We start from the raw sequence: 16,626 nt of genomic DNA on the forward strand, positions 1-16,626 counted from the left end.
CAAAGTTTGCTCAAGATGAGCAGCAGTTTCCTTAGTGATTGAAGCGTTCTGAGAGGTTTCCTCGATTTGCCTTTGTTCCTGTTTCTGGTAGGACTTGGAGGAGGAGGATGTGGAGGACCCTTGGATCTTGTTGAGTACGCTGATGGTGCCAGAATGCACTAACTAACCTTTGGGGAGGAGAATAAAAATAATAAAAGAAAAAAAACAAAAAGGTAAAAAGTTAGCGCAGATTCTGATAAATAATATTGCAATATTTAAACACATTGTGCTGGAATATAAATCGCTTCCTAATTTGGGTGCCTCGTTGTGCCCGAGGTAAGCCTAGCGACAAATTAAATTTGGAGAACTTATAATGCTAAATGCCTCATTTTATTGATAATAATAAGATGAGTCAAAAACAACTGAATAATAAAAGATGTCACTAATGGCCAGCGGCCTTATTACATTTAAGAAAGCAGAAGAGTAAAAATCCTAACTACTTGGTCCCCGAAGGACCTTCCTCAGGTTGAATGTTCTCGTTGATTAGATCCTCCAACTCGCGCAGATTTTCCAGTAAAAATGCCTTTGCCAGGTGTTCTCCTTCGCTTCTCTCAATGTTTTGACAGTCGGTGACTCTTTTCCTCACTTTCCCTTCCAATTCCAGCAAGCTGTACTCCAGGTATTCTAGCTTCTCACTAGCCTAGGTGACTCTCTCTTTCCATTCGTTGATTTGGTTACTTGATAGGAGGTTCCTCCACCAGATCAGCAAGATTGAGGGTATGTTTACCATACCGAAGTCGGGAACTTTGTCATTCATTTCGTGCAAAACAAAGGGTTAAGACCTCACCCCTACCGGACTCGACTATTTAATACCAATAATTAGCATAAGGCGTTTAGTTCTCCAAATAAATGCACATAGTGTGAAGGTGTCCATTTGGGTTTCAGGAAACCTGATGGACTTTGGTTTAGGTTTTCTTAAGGAGTCATTATGCGGACAACATAACTGACTCGGCTAGGCTTGACCATGATGCATGAACAGTTTAATAGAGTAAGGTTTCTACTTTGAAGTGCTAGACAAGGTACCCTTGAGCGGACAACTTAAGAGGGAAAGGCGTGGAACCGTCGACTACACCGTTGATCGACTGGTTTTACTGCAAATATGCCTTTGCCATAATTAGGGGTTATGATATCGGAAGGGCGCAACCACTCATTATAAGCGTTGCTATAGGATTTGTTTTGGCACGAGTGGGATATGATGTTGAGAGATGCAATTACAATAATGAAACAAATTACATGTATTTTCACGTTCATAAAGTAAAGATTACAATAAATGCTCGAAAATGAAAACGGAATTGAGATAATGGTAAAGTAGTAAAGGGGAAAGCAATTAAAGGAAAAGAAAACACGAAGAGTCAAGTTAGTATTCACGGAGAAATGATTAAAAGCAGGAAATAAAGGTAATAAAGGAAGCAATAAAGTCATAAAAAGAACGTAATGGTAAAAGCCTTAAAGCATCTCCCCAGCAGAGTCGCCATGCTGTCGACGCCCCCTTTTTCCCTCCTAAAAAAAAGGCGAAATCGGGTTTACGACATTATGGACAAAACAACTCTTATTCCCCTTTCGAGGAATCGGGATATGGAATTTGAAGAGTCGCCACCTAATGATTATAGTGCATTAGGACACTTAAAAAAAGAGGATTTTGAAAGATAAACCAGAGTTCGGGTAAGGGCATGAGATTATCTCGAGGGGAAGGTGTTAGGCACCCCTGAAGATCCACTAGTGTGGTTCCCGACCGTGCTTAATTATGACTTTAAGAAGAGTAGGAATAAACAAGCAAAGTTTGCACATAACAAGTTGAAAAATTTTGAAAGAAGAAAGACACAAGTGATTTTAAAAGGAGAAAGCTTAGTTGAAGAAACATTAATTTAAGAAAACATCAATAACTAAAGAAGGAGAAAAGGAGTACTAGGTTTAAATATAATATGAATTAGTTTGGTGCAATACCCAGCAATCATTCTCGCACGAGATATTAGCGCACCGTCATCATCTCCATATTCTACCCTTCCCGCCCCGTAAAGGATAATTAAACGTGTGGATTGGTCGCGAGTGCTTATTGCGTTCTATTACCCGTCCCGTACTATAAGTATTAGAGGGTATTTAGAACAATTATTCCTATAAGGTAAGGACTAGGTTGAACCCTTAGGTTTGAAGGTCAAAATACTAGGCGACATACAAAATAAATAAGACTTCATGTAAGTGATCACATAAAGGCATGTAAGAGGCTCAAATGTCCCTCTACGGATAGACATATAATTAGCACGTCTCAATCACATTTAAGGTCTAAAGAAATGAGAGTTAAAAGCAGGAATATTAAAGATAGGTTTTGGCAGGAATCAAAAAGTTTGATCGAAATTTTCAAAAGTATAACTAAAAAATGGCAGTAGGTATATAATAGTTTAGGAATTAGTAAAAGACATATTGAAACACTTTCAAAATATAGTAATGATGTAGTAAAATAGCATGATTCTGGACAAGCAAACAGCCCAGTAGAAGACATGATAAAACATATGCCTGATTCCGAGAGTATGTCAAAATGGGACTGGAGTTTTAACAGAAATCCGAGTAATCCTCAGCGAGGCAAACAAGGAATGGAGTAGTCTGAAAACTGGCAAAACAAAATCAATCAATTTTATTAGGTCTAAAGCTTGCCTAGGCGTCGTATGTATTGCCTACTTGAAAGGTGAGCATGCATATTAATCCAGTTTTAAGGAGATGAGGCATAGTTCATCAGACTTATGTTGTTAAATTAGACAAATTAGTGAGGCGTTCAGCAATTGCAACTCAAACGAAGATCCTAAGTAACATGATATCTAATGCACATAAAGCTCCTAAAACATGGTCCTAAATGCAGTAGCAATTTGTATAACAGGTTGTTAATCGTGATTACAAAGTGAGTATAATAACGAGCTGAAAGTAAAAGAGCCTAAAATAGGATTTCTAATCGTGTGAGATGCATGTCCTGTGCAGGATATCTATTGCACAAATAAGTAAGTAAAACCCTATAGACATGTTCTCTACCCATTAACCAAGCATGCATAATCCCACCCAATTTCACTATAGCCCCAATTATTCATTACAAGTTATTACAGACGAAGTAATCAGATTACAGTAGCGAAGAGTAGAAAAATAAGAAGCTATTCTATAGGGAGCCTTCAACCAGGCCCAAGTCTCCAATCCTCACTTCTTTTGAGTTTCACAACCTTTACCAAGGTTTGGGTGCGGCAAAGCTCCCTAAAGGCCCATTGGGACCCTTGGCCAATACCAGGCACCCAAAATAAATTAACAAGACTAGTGCAAGTGTGGAATTACCAGCCTTGTGCATCAGAGTTCAGTGGGTACTCAAGGTACCCGAAGCAATTCTTACACTAAGGTGGATGACCCTAAACTTCTAAGAGTAGTAAGATAGTGATGGAGTTTTAAAAGATTGAATTGAAAAGCAGTTTGAAACAGAAGATACAATGTCAGGTAAGCACAAGCAGGGGCAGAGGAGAAGGGACAAGTAATTCATGAGTGAGAACACAGTTACACAAACATCAAAGAGAAGCACTTCAGCACTTAAACAATCAGGCAAGTTTCAACCAAAGAGGTCAAAACTTCATGCTGATAACTACATTGGGGTTAGGGGATAAGCAAAGACATGCATGAGACATATAAGGGGAGTAATGGGCATGCCAGATTAAGATAGTCATGTTAATCAACATAGAAGCATGCTAATTGCAGCAAGAACAACAAAAGCATAAGTAGAAACATACGAGAAACAAAAGGAAGTGCAATACCCATAGAAAACATATTGCTTTGAAGCTGTAAATCAAATAGGAGACATACCAGTTGAAGGCAAAGTAATGCAGAACAGTAGTGAGTTATAATATGCAAAGTGGTGAAGTGAGCAGCAATATAGAGAGTGTGCAGCGATAGTAGTGAAGTGAGCAGCAATATAGAGAGCAATGGAACAATGAAGCAGCCTGAAACTTAGCCTGAGTTTCAAGCTAGTTGAGCAGCCAGTAGTCACAAGGGGAGAGAGATTGTGTGAAACAAAGAGAGAGTACTTAATTACTTCTTTTGTGAAAGAGAGAGTTCAGAAAATGATTCCCCCCTATGCTAAAGAGAGGGTAGAGTATATATAGTCTTCAAATAAGTGAAAAATAATGTAACACATATAGACTGATTATAATTATAGAAAGAAAACCTATTAGAATCAATTAAAACTCAAATTGCCTTCAATTAGGGAGTCACATCTCAAACGTTAAAGAAAAATGCATCAAATAAGGAAGGTACAACATAATTACAAGTAAGGAAAGTAAATAATCATATAGTGTGCATATAAACAGACTGATTTTGAAAGCAATTAGTTAAGGAAAATCACGGGTGAGATTGAAAATCATAGGGAATCATCCTTAAGTAAGGAAAGCATCTCACAATCAAGGAAACAGTTCAAATAAGTGGAGCATCTCCAAGGAAATCATATACGGATAATCAGGGATTCAAAGAGATGCACAGAATTATTTAGAATAACAATTAGACCTATAAACGCAATAGGTGTGAAAATCAGAGAACACTAAGCGAGAAGATCACAGTTTCAACACAAGACAGGACCCCTAATAGAAACTTAAAGCATGGAACTCGGATTAACAAGAAAACCACACAAACAAGCTCATAACACAAACATACACAAATAATACAGGCATAAGCACATAATACTCAAAAAGAAGCAGAAGATATTGTGATTTTTGAAAGGGGTTCGGAAACCCTAGCTTTTGAGAAAAGAACAAAATGTTTAAAATTTGAGAATCAGGCAGAAGGTAGTGTAAAACACAAAAGGATAAGTTAAAATGCTTTTAAAAAGATAGAGATCGAGAGACTTAGGCGGAAATTAGGGCTTTTTGCAATAAATCGGTGACGTAAGGAACCTGGCTGTGAAACTCGTTAATAATGGCGTTCATAGTGCCATCAGACTGAAAACTATCGGAGAAAAGGCCAGAGATAAGCCAAGCAAGGCTTCCAGTGACCATCTTGCATGGTGGAAGTCTCTGGAGCCTCAAAACTTAGAGAAGATCAGCGAGACACAGCTCCATGGCGACTGGTGGTCGAGAGAAGTGAGAACGGAGCATGGCCGGAGATTTAATTTGGGAAATATAATCTGAGCACGGGTCAAAGGGGGGGTCGTTTGATTTAATTTGGGAAATATAATCTGGGCCGTTGATCTCATTTGATCAACGGCTCAGATCAGATCAAGGCTAGATCGGGTAAATTAATTGGGTATGGGTCGGGTAATCTAGGAATACGGGTTGGGGTTGAAATTGAGGGTGCAATTTGAGCTACAATTGAAACAAAAAGGGACTGTAATTTAAATAGCCAATTTTCCCCGTTTTGATTTTATAAAAATAGTAAATAGTGTTTAAAATCAAATTAAAAATACCTAGTTAATAAGCAATTCATAAGTATTAATTTAAAAATATTAGAAATGATTTTGTGATTACGAATGCTATTAAATCGAGAAATAGGCTAAAATTGCAATTTCATGCAATTTTAGTTTTAAAATACCAAATGGACTTGTAAAATTATGCAAAAATCATGTAAATTATATTTTGTGTAAATGCGAGAATAAAATAAATTATTCACCAAAATGACAAGTTTTTTGGGAATAATTATTGTTTTTTATAGTGCAAAATAGGCCATAAATTGGTTTTAAAAATCTTTAAAAATTTGGGAAAATACCAAAGCCTTTGGGCGTACTTGTATATGCATACATATGCTATTTTGAAAGTATTTTGAGTATAAAAATACATAGGGAAAAATTGGGTATCAACAGTCACGACCCAAAATCCACTAAGGGTCGTGATGGCGCCGGACACCGCTATCAGACAAGCCAACCATAAATACTTAATTAATTATCATTTTAATAATTTTGAAAACTATGATTTTCCTTCATTTTTACTAGTAAAAGATAATCTTTAAAAAATAAATAGAAAATATTTAGAAGTTAATACAAAATACCCCATAATCATCCCAGAAATCGGTGTCACAAGTGCATGAGCAATTTCTAGGAAATAAAGTAGAATACGATAATTGTTTGTAATATAATTGGACAGAAAAGAACTACTATACTCTGAAAGAGACTATGCTGGCTGCGGGTCCTCTCAAGAGATGCAACTCACCTAAGTCTTCGTGTCAACCATGCCGCTGCGCCCAACGAGGCCACTAGACGTATAGGTACCTGTGCAACAAAAATGCACAACAAGTGTAGCATGAGTACGAAAACAACGTGTACCCAGTGGGTATCCCGTCTAATCTCGAAGAAGTAGAGACGAGAGGTCGACTTCGACACCTACTAGTGGTCCCATAATAATATACCAATAATATAGTAAATTGGAGATTTTCATAAAGATGGTTATAACTCAATAGAATTAAGCAAGTAAGGAATTCTTTTATAAATAGGAAATTTCCAAATTCAATTTCATCATTTATCCATTTATCTCAAGCCACAGAGAACAAATATCAACATTTATAAATCTCAAGGCAAGCAATATAAGCATGCGCAAATCATGCAGAGGTCGCATGCCCCAATCCAATAAAAATTTAAATTGTGCATTACCAGATGGTCGAATAGCGCGAACCATAGATACATCTATTGCCCCGCTCGTGAATCATACATGCGACGCAGTCAAACATAAATAAACAATCACCCCGCTCACGAATCATACATGCGACGCAGGTACACATAGAAACACATATTCAAACAGTCAATCAAAACTTCATCAGGGAGACAATTATTCAAGGAAGTGTCAATTTCTCTTTTACAATCGAGAAAATGAAGTTTAACTTTTTAGAAAATCATTTACCAGTTGGATACGATTTAAGCAATTTAAACTGTCAATAAGGTTACAATTATTTCAAGTAAAGCATGCTTTTGGGTCATAGACTACATGGACTTAAGCATAATAGTATATACGCACGGACTTTCGTCACCTCGTGCGTGGATAGCCCCCACAAATAGAAGCACATATCCAATTAATTTACCTATGGGGACAATTCCCTCTTACAAGGTTAGAAAGGAGACTCACCTTGCTCCGAAATTCCATAACCGGTATTCCACGCTCTTCCGAAAGCTCAAACCGATGCACGATGCTCCAAAACTAGCCAATAATTATGCAAACCCATTAATTTATGCTCAATTACTCATAATAATCAAATCGATAACAATTTCTAACCCCGATCGAAAAGTTGACAAAACTGCCCTCGAGCCCATGTGCCCAGATTCCAAAAATTTTCGAAGATAAAATTGACCCACAATCTCACGAACTCAAAAATATAATTTACTCTCAATTTCATGTCCAAAATCGTGGTCATAATCTAAGAATACAAAATTTCTAAGTTTTCCTCAAAATCCTAAATTTTTACTAATTTCCATGTTAAAACATATACATAATCGATGTATTTAACTCAAACTAGTATAAGCCACTTACCTCATGCTTGGTGGTGAAAATGGCACTCCCAAGTTGCTCCATAACCGGTTCCCATGGAGGAAATGAGGTTAAAATGATCCAAACCCCTCGCATTAAAGAGACACACTGCCAGCCCCGACTTTGGCATCTGTTGTCACTTGACCGCTTTTGCGGTTCCGCAGGTGCGGCCCCAACTACCATTTCTGCGGTCTTCCACAAGCTGCCCCTACTGCTTCTGCACTTTCCCTTCCGCAGGGGCAGTCCCGCTTCTGCGGCGAGATGAGTGCATCTGCGGTCTCTGCCATTCTAGCCCAAAATCGCATCTGCGACCCTAGTAGTCGCTTCTGCGGCTCCACACCTGCGGCCCAAGCCTCACAGGTGCGGTTCCACCAGAAGGCAGCTGCTTCATTCCTTTTTCAAATTCCAAATTTGATCCGTTAATCATCTAAAATCCACCTGAGGCCCCCGGGACCCCGACCAATCACACCAACAAGTCCCATACCATAATACGGACCTGATCGAGGCCTCAAATCACATCAAACAACGCTAAAATCACGAATCACACTCCATTTCAAACTTGATGAACTTTAGAACTTCGAACTTCTCCATTCGATGCTGAAACATATCAAATCACATACAATTGACCTCAAATTTTGCATACAAGTCATATTTGACATTACAGACCTACTCCAACTTCTGGAATCAGAATCTGACCCCCAATATCAAAAGGTCCACTTCCGGTCACACTTCTCCAAAAACCTTCAAATTTCTAACTTTAGCCAAATGACTCCAAAATGGCCTACAGACCTCTAAAGTCACTTCCGGATGCGCTCCTAATACCAGAATCACCATATGGAGCTACTCCAAGACTCGGAATCCCAAACAAACATCGATAGTATTGAAATGTACTACAACCCAAATTTATGAAATTCTTCCAAAAAGCTAACTTCCACAATATGCGCCAAAATGCTCCGATGTCATCCAAAACCCGATCCGAACATACACCCAAGTCCAAAATCATCAAACGAACCTGTTGGAACCTTCAAATCCCGATTCCGAGGTTGTTTACTCAAAATCAATCCTTAGTCAATTCTTCCAACTTAAAGCTTCCGAAATGAGAATTTTCTTTCCAAATTAACTTCGAACTTCCTGGAATTCATTTTCGACCTTACGTATAAGTCATAGTACCTAAAGTGAAGCTACTCATGGCCTCAAATTGCCGAACGTCACGCTAGAGCTCAAAACGACGGGTCGGGTCGTTACATTCTCTCCGACTTAAACATACGTTTGTCCTCGAACGTGTTGAGAACTGTGTTAGAGTTGTCTGAAATCATAGTTAAACACCTCGAGCACTAACCCATGCTACCACAACTCAGTTGAGCACATTAGCTCGATCAAATCTGAAGATATCCTCTTTTATTTAGGCAACTGAGCCTTAGAGCCCAGTTTCAACATCCGAAATTCTCTTCCAGGCTTGCTTCCAATATAAGAACACCGTATCAATCACTGCGCGAGGTAACAAAACATGGCTGCATACCCCTTATCGAATTCTCACCATGAACCACCTCATTCACATGACCATAATAACATTCTCTGATCATAATAGCTGATATTTCCCGAATATGATGATCACAATGCACCCCATGACATATATAAGTCTTGTTCCAACTCTTACAATGCCTCCATTACGGAAGAGACGTGTAGAAATTCGTCCCCAACTGCCGAGTCAACAAATCTTTGAGTCTATACTCCTGACAAGAATCATCACCTCATTCAGAACCAAATAATGGTACTTTCTCTTAATATACTTCATATAATCCGATCGCACTGATCCTAGATCCAATAATATTGTCTCACCTAGTACGAACTGCTCAGGCAATAAGGCACCACTACATGACCAAAAAGTTTCATATAATGCCACAATGTGCCAATAGGCTACCAACTCGAATGTGAGACACAAGGAAAACGAACTCTAGAAGGGACTACTTAACTCACACAGCTAATATGAACTTTCCTCAGAAAATGGAAAACAAAACACACAAAAATAGAATATAGAAAATTGTACTCAACATCATACTGTTGTTGTGTGCAACTCGATCCAAATAACATGCATGTGGCGCCGTGCCACCCAATCCACACATAAAATTTACATAAGGAGATACACACCGAGCTAAATTGCCGATTGCTACAAAATACCGAATATCGGTCACAAGCACGCTTAGTGTATAATACCATACCTGGGGAGACATATAGCGCCATAATCTACAAAACTCAAGCATAACTGAGGTGTGATATATAATTTGAATCACAAGGGCCATCCTGCTCACACAAAACCATCGCTATGCGAAACATCAACACATAAAAAATTTATCAAGCCATTTCACAACTCGCACGTCACCATATAACATTACATTAAATAGCCGACGACAAAAATAGCATCCAACGTCCGAATACTCTTCCATAAGGAGTGCTATGCTGAAATTAACACATCCAGCCTGATATAGAGCCCATATATATGTTTAAATCCATCCACAGACCTCGAGCCTATTTGATCGCACCGAACTAGGCAAATAGCCTTTCAAGGGTCCATAAATACCCCTTTTTTCCTATAACTCACAAGAACAACCATCATAACCGGAGTAAACCTCCACAGTCCACAATCCGATAAACCGAGGGCCCTTCAGGCATAAATTGTCAAATTAGCGATATTACCACAATCTTCATACTTGGTTTAAATTTCCAATCAATCAAGTAACTCTGTGTCACACTTATTCAATCTTCACGTGAGACACACCCCCACGACCTCCCGTACCAGATAACTTTTCTGCACATTCGTACCATCGGCCGCACTAACACTGTAAAGCAAATCAAGAATCCATAACCAATATGCAAAGCCCTTTTCACAAAACACCGATCTCATGTGACGCCAAAGACAATAAAGCTTACTTTAAACATTCAAATCCCTTTCTTGTTCATCCGAGCTCGTGACGTCCTCATCAACACCGAACCACAACCTTGATACTCACTTCCAAATTTCATACCGCTCACTGTACCTAACATGCCAATATGCGATAGCGCTAGAATTTTATCATAACTCCTGAACCGCTAATAGGGTAAGCACTTCATCATCTAGAAACTTTTTATTTAATTCATTCCAAGAGAATCATAGCAACTCGCGAGAACTTCTCATAACCGTAGAACATTCCAATCCTCAAGTAGTGGTCTGAGCCACCATGACCTTTCTGGGACCTGCCTACACATAACATGCCATAATATTGAATACTCCCAAATAAAATCAATTATGGCGGCCGTCAAACCTCGCACACACCATCACAAATCACACGTGTAACTTAATCACACTGAATGAACTGATCACTACTACCAATATGCCCATTCCATTATGGTAAACCAATCTAACTTCTTCCCATTTATCCTTAATTGCCTTAGATATAATATTAATAATAACTCCATTCAACACATCACACACTCCATCCGCACTCATCCTGAGTGGCTTTATATCACGAGACCATGCTATCTCAAATCCCACAAACCATCTCATACCCTCCTTGTGCGCATATTCGCACCCTCAACTGATGCACCAGTTCTAAAAATTCCTATACGAATCCAAAGTCATTCACTCTCATTCAAATGCTACACTGCAGGTCAAAATTATCATAGAACATCCTGAGCCTTTTATCATAATACACCACAAAAGCGCGATTCTTAACCATACCGCGGGCTTGAAATCCTCATGCGCTGCATTTTAACCTTTGAATTAACAAGGACTGTTATTGAGAGCTACCCACTCAGGCTTGGTCCCGAATATAATCAACTCCAAGGATGTGCTGGCACATGAACACCCCTCTCAATGAAGCACCCAACTGAATCACTTCCCTTGTAAATCACCTCTGTATGAAGCATAAATCCTGAATCTTCCCCCACAGCCATAACCTGAGTCAATAAGGCCAACTATAACACACCTTTATCAATTCCTTTGTTCTTTTCCCTTAGTCGTATTAACTCACCAATACACCGATAACCCGAACCTCACAAATAGATAACTATGCAACCCAATCGTAGGTAGTGGGACTCTCCCACTTAGCTTGAATCTACTATTACACAACTTTGGAACCTCCCCAAGATTCTTACTTCATTGTTGACATGATCTTACACAACCAACCCATCAAATTCCTCGAAATCCTAAGCTTCGCCAACCACGCGACCGCTGACCTACTCACAAGAGATAACCTACCTGTGGAAATTACACATCGACATCTTCCACTGTCGCTGCACGGGGTATAATAACTACGACATCAATAACTCATCCTGAGACCATGCTCATTCACCTACTGTACTAGTTCGTTCACTTCTTATAGATATCAACTAAATATGCGATAGTATCTTCCAATTCAAAGTTATATTGCATCCTTCTTCATATCAAGCAACTCCCTTTTTACTGTATCAAATCTCCCACCATATAATAGCTGTTATTTCAAATTAAGTCTGTGAGCCCAATCACTGTCCGCTAAAATTCCCAAATCACTCTAAACTTTTCCTCAAGTTGTGTAGGTATTCTGCCACTGAACCCATATGTTACTCCGCTACTCTCCCACTTTGGTCAAACTCACACTTTTTAGTTACTACTTAACTTTGATTCTTACACATGGCCTTCTAAAAATTTAACCACCACCGGATACTTCGCACATGTCCTCCTCATCATTTGCTACCCAGTTGTTGCCTTAGATCAATATCTATCTCTGTAGCACTTGAAACGATATGTCCCTACTAACTTCGACCCTTTCTGAAGATCATCTTTCTCAACCATCATCATTAGAAATACCCATTTAATCCTGAATCGCCGCACACCACGACCTCTGATAGCCGCTTCTTTGATACTATCACACAATATCCTGCCCCAACGACAAATTGTAGAAAATCATAACACCAACAAACTTAACATATTCAATCAAAGAAAACAACACCACGTTGCAGATAAAAATTCCACCACACTTGAAAACACCAAGTTTTGTTACCTTATCAACCCAAACCTGAACATTTATAGTCTGATTGCCTTTCCTCCATCGGAAATAAAATACCGAATTGCTGAATTGTGCTCTGAGTAAACCTCTTTTCAACTCATACACTACTCCGACACATAGGCAAGCATCCTACCATCACATCAATACTGTGCGATAACCATTCATAAGCATCATGGCAACCTGCGCATAGCCTCAAGCTCACAGAAGTACAGCTACTAAGTTGAAATGACAGAATATCTTTCCACAGGGAGACGATAGTATCCTAATCAACTACGCAGGGAGAAACATCCCGCACCATATCTGTAGTACCATTACATTTCCTCAATTCCCGATTAGCAACAAGCGTTTCACATTACATTAGATTGAATAGAAAGGAAATGAAGGCATAAGACTCAAAGGAATCAAACTGCACGATAAGGAATCAAGAAGGGAAGTGCTCCTACAGCCCTGTAGCCTCTCAAAGATAAGTACAGACGTCTCTGTACCGATCCGCAAGACTCTATTAGACTTGTTCATGACTCGTGAGACCTAAGGGAACCTAGTGCTCTGATACCATGTTGTCATAAACTAAAATCAATTAAGGGTCGTGATATCACGACCCAAAATCCACTAAGGATCGTGATGGCACCTGACACCACTGTCAGGCAAGCCAACATCAAATAACTAGTAATTTCTCTTTTTAATATTTTTGAAATCATTCCTTTTTAAATATTAAATAATTAATAAAGAATTCTGCTGAATAAATAATGATGTCTTTAACAAATTTTAACACTGAATAATCCCATTGACATCCCAGAACCTGGTGTCACAAGTGCATGAGTAATTTATAGGAAACAATGTAATACAATAATTGTTCGGAATACAAATTGGACAGAAAGGAAAATACAATATAGTACTTTGAAGGAGACTCTGCTAGCTGTGGGTCGTCTCGAGAGGTGCAACTCACCTAAGTCTCCATATCAAACATGCAGTTGCGCCTGACTAGGCCACTAGTCATACATGTGCCTATGAAACAAAAATGCATAGCAAGTGTAGTATGAGTACGAAAACAACGTGTACCCAGTAATTATCCCGTCTAATCTCGAAGAAGTGAATAAATATGAAGCAGAGTAAACATATGAAATAAACATGTACAAAATACATGGTACAATTCTCTTCTTTACAATTATACTCAAGCTCTCAACTAGCGCGTTCCCTTCGTAATCGGAGCATATATATAAATGTATAGTGACTATCATAAAATGGTTGTCATAATTCAAATCAGGGAAAGATCCTCAGATACCCTAGCTTCTAGCCAAATGTTACGCACGAGTTCTATAAGAATGATGTGTGTGTGTGTGTGTGTGTGTATATATATATATATATATATATATATATATATATATATATAGGAAATGCCGAGGCGTATGTCCCAATCCAACATAAAAATAAAATGTGCACTGCCGAGGGTTGAACGGCGTGAACCATAGATGCATCTGTTAACTTGCCGAGGCGAACTGCCCGCTCCCAGGAGAGTGTGGTACATAAATTCTGCCGAGGCTAACGGCCCGATCCTATAAGAGTTGTAAAAGGAAATACCCGGCTCGCAAATCATACAAGCGGCGTAGTCGAATATAAATTTAAGGAATCACCCCGCTTGTTGATCATACTTGCGATGCGGTTAAATATAAGTTTGACATTTAAATCATATCTCTTTCTTGATTCTTTTTAAAAAATAAGGAAAATTCATTTTGTAGCTTTTTAAGGAAATTACCCTACTCGCAAAACATACATATGACGCGGTTACATATGGATTTATCAAGCTATTATAACATTTCTCTATTATTTTCGAAAATACGAAGTTCAAATGAAATATTTTAAATCTTATATTCCTCAATTTCACTCCTTTTCAAACATTTAATAAGCACACCGATCTCGCTACCTCTCAAGTCAAGCAATAAATATAATCTAATAACAATATTAACAAGGCATGATGTAAACCTAAAACTATCCGGATATAGGCATAGCTAGTAGCTACATACAGACTCTTGTCACCTCGTGCGTACGTACCAACCACCCTCCCTCATCCCCCACACATAGAAGCACATAATAATTTAGTTCACCTAAGGGGTTAATTCCCTCTTACAAGGTCAGAAAAGAGACTTACCTCGCTCCGAAGTTCCATAACTGGCTTCCAAGCTCTTCCGAAGACTCAAACTAATACACAATGCTACAAAACTAGCCAATAATTATGTAAAACCATTAATATATGCTCGAATACTCATTATAGTTCAATTATAACAATTTCTAACCCCGATCGAGAAGTCGATAAAAATCACCCTTGGGCCCACATGCCCGGATTCCGAAATTTTTCGAAGACAAACTTTACCCATACCCTCGCGAGCTCAAATATATAACTTATTCCAAATTTCATGCCCAAAATCGTTGTCAATATCCAAGAACACTAATGTCTAGGTTTATCTTCAAAATCGCAAATTTCTACTACTTTCCATATTTTAATCCGCAATAAAACCATGTATTTAGCTTAAAAGAGGTGGGATTAACTTACCTTATTATTGATGATGAAATCCTCCTCTTCAAAGGCTCCAAAATCACCCAACCAAAGTGAAAATGTGTGGAAAATGAGCCATAACTAATTTTTAAAGAACACACTGCCCAGCCCAACCTCTCTCACCTGCGGTCCACCTGCCGTTTCTACGGCTCTTCACCTACGAAAGTTTCCATCGCAGGTGCGGTCTCAGCTAACTCGACCATGACATCTTCTGCGGATCCCGGACCGCTCCCGCAGTCTCTCTTCTAAGGAAGCTGCATCACACTTGCGGCCCCAGCCTAGCCCAGTCCATTTCTGTTTCTCCGACACCAAGGCCGCTTCTGCGGCTCCGCACCTACGTCCCAAGCCTCACAGGTGCGGTTACAGTAGAAGGCAGTTGCTTCATTCCTTCTTCAAATTCCAAATTTGATCCATTAACCATCCGAAATCCACCTGAGTCCCCCGGGACCCCGACCAACCATACCAACCAGTCCCAAACCATAATGCGGGCCTACTCGAGAATGCAAATCACATCAAACAATGCTAAAATCACGAATCACACTACATTTCAATCTTGATGAACTTTAGAACTTCAAACTTCTTCATTCGATGCCAAAACCTATCAAATCACATCCTATTGACCTCAAATTTTGCATACATGTCATATTTGACATTACGAACCTACTTCAACTTCCGGAATCGAATTCCGACTCTGATATCAAAAAGTGCACTTCTGGTCAAACTTCTCAAAATCTTTAAATTTCTAACATTAGCCAAATGACTCCAAAATGACCTAAGGACCTCCAAATTCACTTCCGGGCGCACTTCCAATACCAGAATACCCATACGGAGCTATTCCCAGATTTGGAATGCCAAACAGACATCGATAGCATTGTAATGCACTTCAACCCAAATTTATGAAATTCTTCCAAAATGCTAACTTCCATAATAAGCGCTGAAACGCTCCCGGATCATTCAAAACCCGATCTGGATATACGCCCAAGTCCAAAATTATCATACGAACCTGTTGGAACATTCAAATACTGATTCCGATATCGTTTACTCAAAACCTAATCCTTGTCAATTCTTCCAACTTAAAGCTTTCGAAATACAAATTCTTTTCCCAAATCATCTCCAGACTTCCCAGAATTTAATTCTGACCATGCATAAAAATCATAATACCTGATGTGAAGCTGCTTCTAGCCTCGATCTGACGAACGATGCGCTAGAGCTAAAAATAAAATGTCGTGTCGTTACATTCTCTCCCACTTAAATATACGTTCGTCCTCGAACGTGCTAAGAATTGCGCTGGAGTTATCCAAAATCACTGTTTAATACCTCTTGCACCTACCCGTGCTACCACAACTCAGTTGAGTTCATTAGCTTGATCAAATTTGAAGATATTCTCTTTCATTTAGGCATATAAGCCTTAGAGCCAAATTCCAACATCTGGAATTCTCTGCTAGGCCTGCTTCTAACATACGAATACCGTATCTATCACCATGCGAGGCACTAATACATGATTGCATAACTTTACTGAATCCACAATATGAATTGCATAACCCACATGACCATA

This window comes from Nicotiana sylvestris, chromosome 1, assembly GCF_000393655.2.
Source record: "Nicotiana sylvestris chromosome 1, ASM39365v2, whole genome shotgun sequence".
NCBI classification, from domain to species: Eukaryota; Viridiplantae; Streptophyta; class Magnoliopsida; order Solanales; family Solanaceae; genus Nicotiana; species Nicotiana sylvestris.